The sequence below is a fragment of the Dendrobates tinctorius genome, unplaced genomic scaffold (genome assembly GCF_039654945.1).
Source record: "Dendrobates tinctorius isolate UK_male_01 unplaced genomic scaffold, ASM3965494v1 ptg000035l, whole genome shotgun sequence".
Classification (NCBI taxonomy): Eukaryota; Metazoa; Chordata; class Amphibia; order Anura; family Dendrobatidae; genus Dendrobates; species Dendrobates tinctorius.
This window is the reverse complement of record NW_027361703.1, coordinates 42,788,511-42,800,457: the sequence shown is the minus strand read 5'-3', so window position 1 is coordinate 42,800,457 and position 11,947 is coordinate 42,788,511. Positions and strand designations below refer to the sequence as shown.

The 11,947-nt window shown below is 44.7% G+C and overlaps 1 long non-coding RNA gene across 1 annotated transcript in view; it reads right to left on the bottom strand.

Annotated features, from left to right (window-relative positions):
• Window positions 1-1,779: 1,779 nt before the first annotated feature.
• LOC141087833 (uncharacterized) overlaps window positions 1,780-11,947 on the bottom strand; it is a 44,080-nt gene continuing 33,912 nt past the window's right edge. The window contains exons 3-4 of the long non-coding RNA XR_012231738.1: window positions 4,157-4,247; window positions 1,780-2,138 (exon numbers count right to left, since the gene is read on the bottom strand). This is a non-coding gene — a long non-coding RNA (uncharacterized lncRNA). The remainder of the gene's footprint in view (window positions 2,139-4,156; window positions 4,248-11,947) is intronic.

Here is an 11,947-nt window from a genome sequence, read left to right as displayed (position 1 = left end):
GTGAGAAGTGGCTAGTGTCACAGCCTCCCGACTTACTGAAAATAGAGGTCTGGATAAATAAGATTAAATGATGTGTTGTGCCAGTGCTGTGCTGTTCCGATTCTATACAATGCTTATCCCTTTCTACTGCTGAACCTACAAACATCTCATTAGTGGGCTAATAGGAAACAAATGCCCACTGATCTGATGATCACAGATGACCTAAATCATGCACAACCCTGAATCTGTCAGTGGGTTTTTGTTTTATAATCTGAGGACAGCATAAGGTAGTAGTTAAAACACAGAATTCAACAATGTGTCACTTATCAAGCTGTGTGCTGTGCTTTACAGTGAAAGATTTATCACTAGGACATTATTACTGCCTGTTCTGATGTGCACTCGACTTCTAGTCCCACTCCACCCCTTGCTGTGATGAGCAGCTCACTATCTATAGACATTGTATATACAGAGCCTGATGTGTGCGGGGTCCGTTTTCTCTGCTGCATTGCTAAATCTAAAAACTCTGATTGTGTCAGAACAGCTGCACCCACTAAACTAGCTGAAATATGCAGCAGGGGACACCAAACCATAAACCTATAGCAAGATCCAGGAAAGAGAATTATTTATAAGTAAAAAACTTATGTATGTTTAGTAACCAGAAAAAAGGTCCATATAATTTGTATAAACAAATGGTATACAGATTTAATCAGAAGGCAAACTAGCTGTATCAACAAATCTATTGGCAATCCATACCCTATTATTTCCAACAGGAATCAAAAAAGGAATAAAAAAGAGCTCAAATGTTAGATACAGCCAGCGTTGCTACCTATAATAGTAATGCCACATGTTAAGACCCATAAGAATAATTTACCGCGATACAATCTGGTGCAACAAAAGGTGGTCCGCTAAGGTCCCCCCTCGCTTATAGTTTGGTGCCCCCTGCTGGGTATTTCTAGTAAATATCGTTCTGTACTTGCATATTTTGAATATTTATTAATAAAAGGTTATTTTTTAATCTAAATCTTCATGGTTCTCTTCATGTTGTCTGCTGCTTAATGGTGGTAGGACTTCTTGTGGTTATTAAGCTTTTTGAAGTGCCATCCTTCTTAATTTTTATTACTAACTTTTTTGAATATTACGAATTTCCTTTGCATGCAAATCTACATTCTGTTGTTTTGCTTAGTAAATTAATGCTGCTATTTCATGTGTTTTATGCACTTGCACTTTTTTAGCACTTTTTTTATACTAAATTAAGTGATACATTGGTGGATTCAGGGTCTCTTTGCCTACACCATGCTGCTGTCAGATGAATTAGCAAAAACCTGCTGACAGATTTCCTTTAAAGGGAATGTCTAGTCACTTGAATTTCTTTTTAAAAGCCTAGAATGGTGTAATATAACAAACTAGAAATACTCAACAATCTCCTGCCCCTCCTGTGTTATCACTTTCCCAGAGGGTCTCTGTATCTTGGACATCAGCGATGGGGTTCTGATACCGGCTGCAGCGCTGACATGTCCGTTCTGAAATGTGAACACTTGAGGTCAGGAGGATACTGAGACCAGCAAGGGCAACTGGGAAGCGCCAGGAAAGGAGCAGTAGGGGGATAGGTGAGTTTGTGTCATTCATCCTAAGCATTAATAAAAACTTTTCAAGGAGTTGGATAACTCCTTTATTCTGTATGCAGTAATCAAAAGACACACTGATAAAAAAACAACAACTTTTGGACATGCTCAATAACACACCAATCCAATATACACCTACTTGTAGAAAACACTAAGATCAATAAAATTATAGACCACATTAGAAAGTTATTTTTGTTTTAATTATCATAGTCACTTATGGAAAATGCAAAAACATAATAAAAAATATACCATATAGTGGTTTTAAACTAGCATTAATATTATGTATGGTTCATGCGCAGCATTCTTGCAGATACCAAGTATAGCCTTTCAGGACATATTCCACTTGTCATTATCCTCATGGCGTTGAATAAATATAGAAAATGAAGCATTCATAATGTAAGCAAGTAGGAAGAAGCCTTAAATGTGAAAGAACAAAATAAAATATGTATTCTTCAGTAAATAGAAATATTGTTATCATGATTGCACAGAGTAAGATGAGTCATGTTCCTGTCATTTCATCTGAAGCCTGCTCATTTTCTAGAAGAAAGAAATATAATATTAGACCCAAAGTGTATAAAATGGTGATACAAAATGACATGGAATATTTAGAGACATATTCATTTATATTATTACTTATAAAACATATTCAGTCCTTCAATGGATTGTGTTATAGTATTTTTATCTATATATAAAATTGAATGTATGTGTGCAGGGCTGCCACTAGGAATTTCGGGGCCCCATACTGGCAAAATTTTCGGGGCCCCCTTGAGACTCCGCCCAGGCTCTTCCCCAGCCCCGCCTCCACCCCTCAAACTGTCCACAGTCCCACTGCTCTCTCTTGGAAAAGCTCCTCTTCTCACCTATCACACATTAACAGTTCCCATCACCAGATCACACATATAGCAGGCATCTTTTGCTTTGGCCAAAAGATTTTTTAAGCCGCCACCATAACAGGGTAGACACTTTTGGCCAGACTCTACTCTACTGTAACCTATTAAATATTTGTTAAAATATGCAATACAATTTAGGTATATTTATTTATCTTTCAATTTTTAAAATGACCAATAATATCACATACAAGGGACAAATACCACCCCACCATGTCCAGACCACATATTACCACCACATAGTGACCTATAATATACATACAAGGAACAAATACCACCACACCATGACCAGACCACATTTTACTACCACAGTGACCGAATAATATCACATACAAGGGACAAATACCACCCCACCATGTCCAGACCACATATTACCACCACATAGTGACCTATAATATACATACAAGGAACAAATACCACCACACCATGACCAGACCACATATTACTACCACAGTGACCGAATAATATCACATACAAGGAACAAATACCACCACACCATGACCAGACCACATATTACTACCACAGTGACCGAATAATATCACATACAAGGAACAAATACCACCGTACCATGACCAGACCACATATTACCACCACAAAGTGACCAAATAATAGCACATTGTTGTGAGTTCATTTTCCCCTTCACTACTGAGGCCCGATGAACTCCCTCTTCTGGTAAAGAAAGGTAGTGAGCCTGATTATCAAACACCTGAGCCTAATGATGATGACTGGCTGAGTGGAGTTACTGACTGGATATAAGGCCGCCGACGCCCTTCTGCCCTGCGGGTGATTTCTCTGTGGGATCCTTGGAGACCAGTCTGAATTCCTGCTCTTCTAAAGCTAAGTTTTCTGCTCGGCTTTTTGCATTTGTGCTTTGACTTCGTTTTGCTTTGTTTTTCTGGATTTCTGCCATTCCCTGCTGGGGTGAGCTGAATTCCTTTAGCTCTGTCTTCTGAAAATACCTGAGTGCTGATTTAGTTTTTGAAGCCTAGCTGCTTCAGGGTCTTTTTCCATATCAGCTTGTTGGCTTATGTTTTTGATAGGGTTTTGGCAGATTGCAGACAGCAACCTTCCTTTCCTGTTCTGTTTAGTTTGGGCCCCATCGTTTGCTCAGCCTATCTTTCTATCTGTGTGAGTGTTTTTTCGTCTTGCTTCACCGTCATTATATGTTGGGGGCTGTCTTTTACTTTGGGGTCTGCTCTGGGGCAGTTTAGATTTCCTTTTCTGTCTTTAGGCTATTTAGCTCTCCGGCTGTGATCGAGGGGTCTAGGGCACCGTAGGAACCCCCCACGGCTACTGCTAGTTGTGTTGATAGGTTCAGGGGTCTGCAATCTGATAGTTGCCAACTTCTCTGGTTTTCTGGACGTAGCTTCTATTTTTGTGTCTGCCTCCTACGGTGACTCAATCATAACAGCACATACAAGGGAAAAATACAGCAACACCATGTCCAGACCACATATTACCACCACATAGTGACTGAATACTACAATATTGATCAGTAATAAAAAAAACATAATATTATCACCATAAGTGCAATTATACACAGGAGATCTGTACTTAGTATGCAGTGTCTGTGTACAGGTAATACAGTGATCAATGACATTATACACAGGACCTTTGTATATAGTATACAGTGTATAGTGTCAGTGTATAGGTAACACACTAACTCACCAGTGATGTCTCTAGGTGAAGTCATTCATCCTTGCTTTTCATCTTTCATCCAGCACAGACCACCATCACTTCTTCCAGCCAGGGTTCGTCTCTGCAGGAAATAACAGTTATCTAGAGCTCCACTTGCCGAACACATTACTTATTTTTTTCCCAACTTCTACATTACATCACATGAAGAAAAAAAGGCAACATAGTATCATTCTACACAATAACAGGACCTTCCTCCATTTAAAACAGTATACTCAAAAAATGAAATAAATACATCACTGCAGTAATAATATCCCTTAATTAGCCCCTATGGTAATAATATTCCCCATCCTGGCCCCCGTGTGTCTTATTCCTGGCTGCACCCATATGTTCTCCCGTCCCGCCCTCAATGAGTATTCATTGTGCCCCAAATGATCTCCCCATCTGTCTCCATCGTATCTATCCTGCCCCATGATTCTGCTCCATGTGTCTCCAATCCTGCCCCCTCCTGTGTCTCACATTCTGCCCCTTCCTGTGTCTCACTGTCACATTCTGCCCCCTCCTGTGTCTTACTGTCACATTCTGACCCCATGCCTCACATTCTTCCCCCTCCTGTGTCTCACTGTCACATTCTGCCCCCGTGTCTCGTATTCTGCCCCATGTCTTGCAATCTGCCCCCATCATGTCTTGCAATCTGCCCCATGTCTGCAATCTGCCCCATCATGTCTTGCATTCTTCCCCCATGTCCAGCATTTTGCCCCCATGTCCAGCAATCTCCCCCATCATGTCTTGCAATCTGCCCCCATGTCTACAATCTGCCCCATCATGTCCAGCATTTTGCCCCCATGTCCAGCATTTTGCCCCCATGTCCAGCATTTTGCCCCCATGTCCAGCATTTTGCCCCCATGTCCAGCATTTTGCCCCCATGTCCAGCAATCTGCCCCATGTCCAGCAATCTGCCCCCATCATGTCTTGCAATCTGCCCCCATGTCTGCAATCTGCCCCATCATGTCTTGCATTCTGCCCCCATGTCCTGCATTCTGCCCCCTTCATGTCCTGCATTCTGCCCCCTTCATGTCCAGCATTCTGCCCCCATCATGTCGAGCAATCTGCCCCCATCATGTCCTGCATTCTGCCCCATCATGTCCTGGGCCTCCGATTGGCTGGCGGCTGTTAACTATTGACGTGCAGGCCAGCGGGCCCGCATGTCAATAGCGGTCAACTGCTGCACCGCAGCGCCGCTAAGGGCCCGGTTTAGCCTGCCGGTAAGGGCCCGGTGAGCAGATTAGATGGGGCCCAATGCGGGCCCCCTCTGCCCACCAGGCCTCATACGCCAGTCAGGGCAGTAATGCCCTGATGGCAGCCTTGCAGAGGGATTCTGAAAAGTATTCACCCCCACATAAATTATACACTGTTGCCTACCCTGGGATATTGGAAGCTACAGTGTAAGTGTGACATCACACTGGCCCAGATGTCACCTCTCTGCTCTCCAGAATCCCAGAGTGTCTATCAGCCATATCCTCCTCCTTCTCCTCTCACTTCCTCAAACTCAGTGTGGACAAATCTGAACTAATGATCTTTCCTCCATCTCGCATACCTTCCCTACCTGATCTATCTATCACAATAAATGAATTCGCACTTTCCCCTGTCCTGGTAATCCGCTGCTTAGGAGTAAAGGCCCCTTTACATTTAGCGATGCACCAGCGATCCCGACAACGATATGACCCGGTCAGGATCGCTGGTGCATCGCTAAATGGTCGCTAGTGAGCTGCCACACAGGCAGATCTCACAGCGATGCAGCAGCGATACAGCGGTCGTTACGTACCTTTCAGACGAGGCGATCCTGACGTCCTCCCGTCCGCGTCCACGCGTCGCTCGTCGGCCCCAGCAGGAAGTGCCCGACAAGAAATGGAGCTGCGCGATCAGCGACAGACAGCGGGGAAGCCGGTCGGAAGTATCACACATAGCGATAATCGCTAGCGATATCGCTGCTGCGTCACCAAATTGGTGATGCTTTAGCGATATTGCTAGCGATATCACTATGTGTAAAACCCCCTTAACCCTTGACTCTGCCCTGTTCTTCAAACCTCACAACCAAGCTCTTGCAATTGTTTTAGTTAATTAAGCAATTGTGACACCATAAGTGGGTTTTACTCAGATAAGCTACCGAGACATGCGCGTAATATAATGCTTTCGAGTTGGCATTATTGCTATTATAGCCAGATTATCCAACATAAATATGTCACCGACCCCTAAATTGGCGCTATTCAACTTAGAATAGGACACAGTCCCAGCTGGTACTGGGTAGGGGGTCTGTAAAATCTTATGTGCAGCTCACAGAGAATTCACCACTGCATGGAAATCTACACAATCACCTTCTGTAGAAGCAGTGATTAATAAAGTGAATACATGTCTGCGATATGAATTCTGTTTGGGGATGGAGGAAGTTAGCAGAGAAGGTGGGAGGTATGGATGAAAAGCAGTGGATTGTTTAAAAGCTTCACTATTAAAATTTAGCCGTTGGTGGTGTTAAATATCCTTTTCATAGAACACCTTGTGGATAAGTTGCTTTTTCACTTCCTTTTTTTTTTCAACTACATACTTAATCTTTCTGATGTGAGATTATAGATGTTTAATATTGTAAGATTCATAAATCCGGGGGGCGTCGCTATGTAGCGACGGAGTGAGGACGCGCCTGGCAAGAGCTCCTGCCATCCTGATGACATTTAGCCAGCAGATCCTTACCTCTGCTGCACATTTGCTAGCCCTGGGACCCCTCTGGATTCTGTGGCGCTCCAGGACCCCTGCGGGAGAGCGGGGTTGGATTCCTGGGTGCCTGTGGCTGTGAAGACTGGGGCTGCCGGGGCCAGCACGGGGTGGCGGCCATCTTGGAGGCGCGCGCTCTGCCTGTGACAGACGTGGCGCCGGGTTCCCCCGCTGCAGTGCTGACAGACGGTGAGCAGACACTCTGAATTCTTGTGAGGGACAAGCGGTGTGTGCCCTGAAAGATTGGACCCCGTGTCACCCTCTTTGCTACTCTTTGCTACCTCACCTGGCCTGCCAGCGCCATTACTGTAGGGACTTGGATCCCTCTCTGACTGCTGTCCCTGTGGGTTGCTGGGGGTCTCTCCCTGGGCTATAAGGGCCCTTGTCTGCCGCTCGGAGCTGGACATTGCCTCCCTGTGTGACTCTGCAGGTCTGTGCTGCTCCTGGGACCCTGCAGCCACCATCTGATAATTTTACTCCATCTATAACCTCGATTCAGGGGACTCCAGAGTGCACTGTCTCTGATATCCGGCTGTGCCCTATTGCTATTAAAATGAGTCGTTCCAAGGGGTCTGGGGTGGCTGAAAGGCTGAAGGAATATGCCAGAATAGACCATGCTGAGGGCTCAAGATCTCTTAAAAATAATCCCTCACAGGCTCAGCATAAGAACCGCCCCTCTGAGGGTGGGGAGGAGAGTGAGCAAGAGGAATTAACCCTTAAGTAGGCGTCTCAACAACTTATGCAGGCCATCTCCTTAACCAGGACGTCTCTGTCTGGGAAGATAGAGGACGTGCACACCGAGGTGGGACGCCTCCGACAAGACATGCAAACCATGAAGGGCCGCATTACGGAGGTGGAGACGCGGGTATCTCGGGTAGAAGATACCATCAAACCCATGGAAGCCAAACTAACGAAAGTGACAAGCTCTATGAACGCGTGGAGCATAGAATGCGTCAGAATAATATTCGAATTATTGGTCTACCAGAGCACTCGGAAGGACAAACACCCGGAGCAATTCCTAGAAGATTGGCTTAAAACCACTTTGGGAGACAAATTCTCCCCAATCTTTGCAGTGGAAAGGGCTCACAGGGTCCTTACTAGGCCTCTACCACCTGAAGCCCCACTCAGAACTTTTCTGGCGCGTCTCCTCAACTGCAGGGATAGAGACGTGGCTCTGCGTCTGGTGCGGCAAAAGAGTTCTATCAAGATCAACAATGCCACGAACTCGATTTTCCCAGACTTCTCTGTTGTGAGTTCATTCTCTGGTCCACCAGTAGTGAGTTCTCCTTCCAGACTCCCTCTGATGGTGACAGGAGGTGGTGAGGCTGATTTGGTCAGTGGAGATCTACCACCTGATAATGATGATGACGATTGGACCTCAGGAATCTTAGACTGGATTTAAGACAGCCGACGCCCTAAGTCAGTGCTGGTGATTGCTTCTGACTACTCAGGTCTTGGTTTTCAGCTCTGTTCCAGCCTTCTCAAAGCTAAGTGTTTTTGCTAATGTTCACACTTGATTTTGCTGGTCTATTCAGTTTTTTGTGTGTTCAGCCCCAGCCGGGGCGGCTGTGCTAAATTTCCACTCTTATTTATCTGTATTTGCCAATTTGCTTTTTAGTCCCTTATTAGATTGGCCTCTTTTTGCTCTGTCTCAGAATATTTCAGAGTGCTGATATAGTGGGAGAAGTCTAGTGACTTCAGGGTTAATTTTGTTATCAGAAGTGTTGGACATTATTTTGTAGGGTTTTTGGCAGATTGCAGACAGTGTCTTTCCTTTCCTGTTCTTTATAGTTAGTTGGGCCCAATCATTTTCTCAGCCTGTTTTCCTGCCGGTGTGTGTTTTCATCTTGTTTCACCATCAATACATGTGTGGGGGCTGTCTATTCCTTTGGGGTCTGCTCTGGGGCAGTTAGTTTTCCCTTTTCTGGCTTTAGGCTTATGTAGTCCTCCGGCGGTGACGAGGCGTCTAGATCATCGTAGGAATGCTCCACTGCTACCGCTAGTTGTGTGGTTAAGATCAGGGATCTGCAATCTGCATAGTTACCAACCTCTCTGGTTTTCTGGGACTTAGCTTTTTGTTGTCCTCCTCAGTGACCCATTCACAACACTTCTCTATGCAACTCCAGAAACAACGGGCACAGTTTACGGAGGTCAAAAGACATCTACGGGAGAGGAATGTTATGTACTCGATGATTTACCCGGCCCGGCTCCGGGTGATCCACGAGGGTTCTACTTTATTTTTTTACAGATCCAGCGGAGGCGGCGGAGTGGCTACGGTCTCACAAAGGGTCTGCTGCAAAGGAATCCTAACGTATCTATGGCTAGTTGGTATTTTTCTATTAATCGGCTGATTGGAGCTCTACTCGAAAGTGTTCAAGTTACCAACAATACCGGACACTGGGCTCAGTGATGGTATCCCCTTGTTTGCTTCGTGATGGAAGTACAGGACTCTGCTCCCGCCTTGTTTGTTGTTTATTCACTTTGTTTTTTTCCATGGTGGTTTTTTGTGTTTTTTTAGGTAGTAATCGCAGTCGACAACAATTTCAGTCTCTAGGTGATGTCTCTAAATTTTGCCCGGGTAATATTATGCACCATATTCAGCGGAGTAAAACATGGGGTCTGAGTTGATATGTATGACATGGAATGTGAGGGGTATAAAAACTCCTCGAAAAAAAATCAAGGTTTTCTCACAGGTCAAACATTATCGCCCTCACATTGTGGCCTTGGTGGAGACGCACCTGACTAGGGATACAGCGCGGTGCGTACAGAAGCCTTGGGTACAATGGTCTGTCAATATATTCCACACCAGCTACTCGAGAGAGGTCTCACTGTTGGTACATAAAGATGTTAGATGGGAAGCTAGGGAGACTCGGAGGGACCCTGAGGGTCGTTTTATTTTTGTCCATGCATTGATAAACACCAGGAAATATGTGGTCTTATGTATTTATAATCCCCCCTCCTTGTATATCCATTCTGCAGAAGGCAATGAGTTTTGCCCTTAATTACCCAGACGCTGATGTTATTTGTATGGGAGACTTTAATATGGTCATGAACAACTGCCTTGATAAATTGAGGTTGGATGATGGAGTGACTGGGGGGTCCTCTCCACCGACTACAACCCTGTTGTCATTATTCATGGGGGGTGGTGGGTGGTTGGATTTGTGGAGGGTGCGTCATCCTGAGTTAAGGGAATATACTTGCCACTCATCCACTAAACGCTCTCTATCACGCATAGACTACATATTTGGATCTAGCGGTCTGGCAATGTGGATGAATGATATAGAACATGGAAGTAGGGGGATCTCAGACCATAGCCCGGTCATCCTTAAACTCAAATATGGGCAAGTAAACAATGGGATAGCTTGGAAGTTGAATCCTTTCTGGTTAAAATTGATGGGACCTCCAGGCAGAACGATTGATCAGTTGCATTGCTTCATCGCGTCCCACCCGGAACCTCAAGATATTAATTTATTTTGGGATGCCTTTAAGGCATATCTGAGGGGCTGTTTGTCTTCCACGATCTCTTATATTAAGCGGGTAACCTCGGAAAAGGATGATGAGGTGGAGCAACGACAAAGATTCAGAGGCTACATATATATCTAACCAAACCAGTGGGAACAGGATTGAGTGGTTGGCTGCCCAGAGGTTATATACTCAGCATGTGGACACTAAATCTAATTGTAAACTATTCTTTACCCGTCAATCCTATTTCGAATTGGGGAACCAGACGGGTATACATCCTGATCAAACGGGCTTTATGCCCGGTAAAAGTACTTCCATTAACATCAGAAGAGTCCAGTCAATAGTCCAATATAGCTCCCTAATGCCAGACAACAAATGGGCATTGGCATCGTTAGATGCTGCCAAGGCTTTTAACTCTCTTGAATGGCCTTTCCTCTCCGCATGTATGCAAAGGTATGGCTTTGGCAACAAATTTATAACATGGATCAAAATATTATATGTGAAACCCAAGGCCCATATTAGAGTAAATAACTCTGAGTCTTTCTCATTACATAGGGGAACCCGTCAGGGTTGCACTCTTTCCCCGGCCCTCCTCGCCCCTGCGATTGAGGCGCTAGCAATACGTATAAGGTCCTACCCTAACATCCAAGGGATAGATATAGCAGGTCGAGTGGATACCATAGGCCTATATGCCGATGACATGGTGATATTCTTGACTGATGTGGAAGAAACTTTGCCACAGGTGATATCCCTTATAGATAGATTCAGTAAATATTCAGGTTTACATATAAATTGGGAAAAGTCTGCCCGGTTACCCCTTTCCCATGCCCCGATGCCCCAGCTGGAGGCTCTCTCCTCGCTGTCTACTGTGTTAAGGCCTTAATATCAACCAATACCTTACATATATTGATATGTTTTTTGTGCACTTTTTATATTTCTTTCAGGGTGCAGTTGGGCCCAAATGGTTCTGCACACTTGTGGCCTCTGTTTACACGGGATGCATTCTAGTTGGCACTGGGCAGCCCCCCTATATGGTGTTACTAAGAGGTTGTGAACCAGAAGCCCTGCATTCCCTGTGTGAACACTGCCACATGCGGATTATTTCTTCTGCACGGCCAATCCCTGATTGAAGGCTGGCTGTTTCATTTGGTATTTATGCACCTGTGCAGCTGCCATTTTACTCAGGTCCGCTGCACCTTGTATTAGTGCAGATGCATTTAGACCTGTCTGGTTTGTATCTGAATTTTTTGGAGGATTTTTTCCTCTTTTTGAGGTTTTCATGTATCTAGTTTTAAATATTTGGGCATCCACATATCTCACAATAGTACGCTTGATCTACAACTTAATGTCCACCCATTGCTGGAACTAGTTAAAGTTAAATTTGCATCCTGGAGTAGGCTGCCATTATCTGTGGCTGGACGCATTAACCTGATTAAAATGATACTACTCCCTAAATTTAGCTACTCCCTTTAGCACAGAGCGGTAGCGGTGCCCAGGTCCTTTTTTGGAAATCTCAATTCCCTGGTCACGTCCTTTATATGGGGGAAAACTAGGCCCAAACTTAAATTGTCCACTTTACAAAGACCAAAGAAGGGA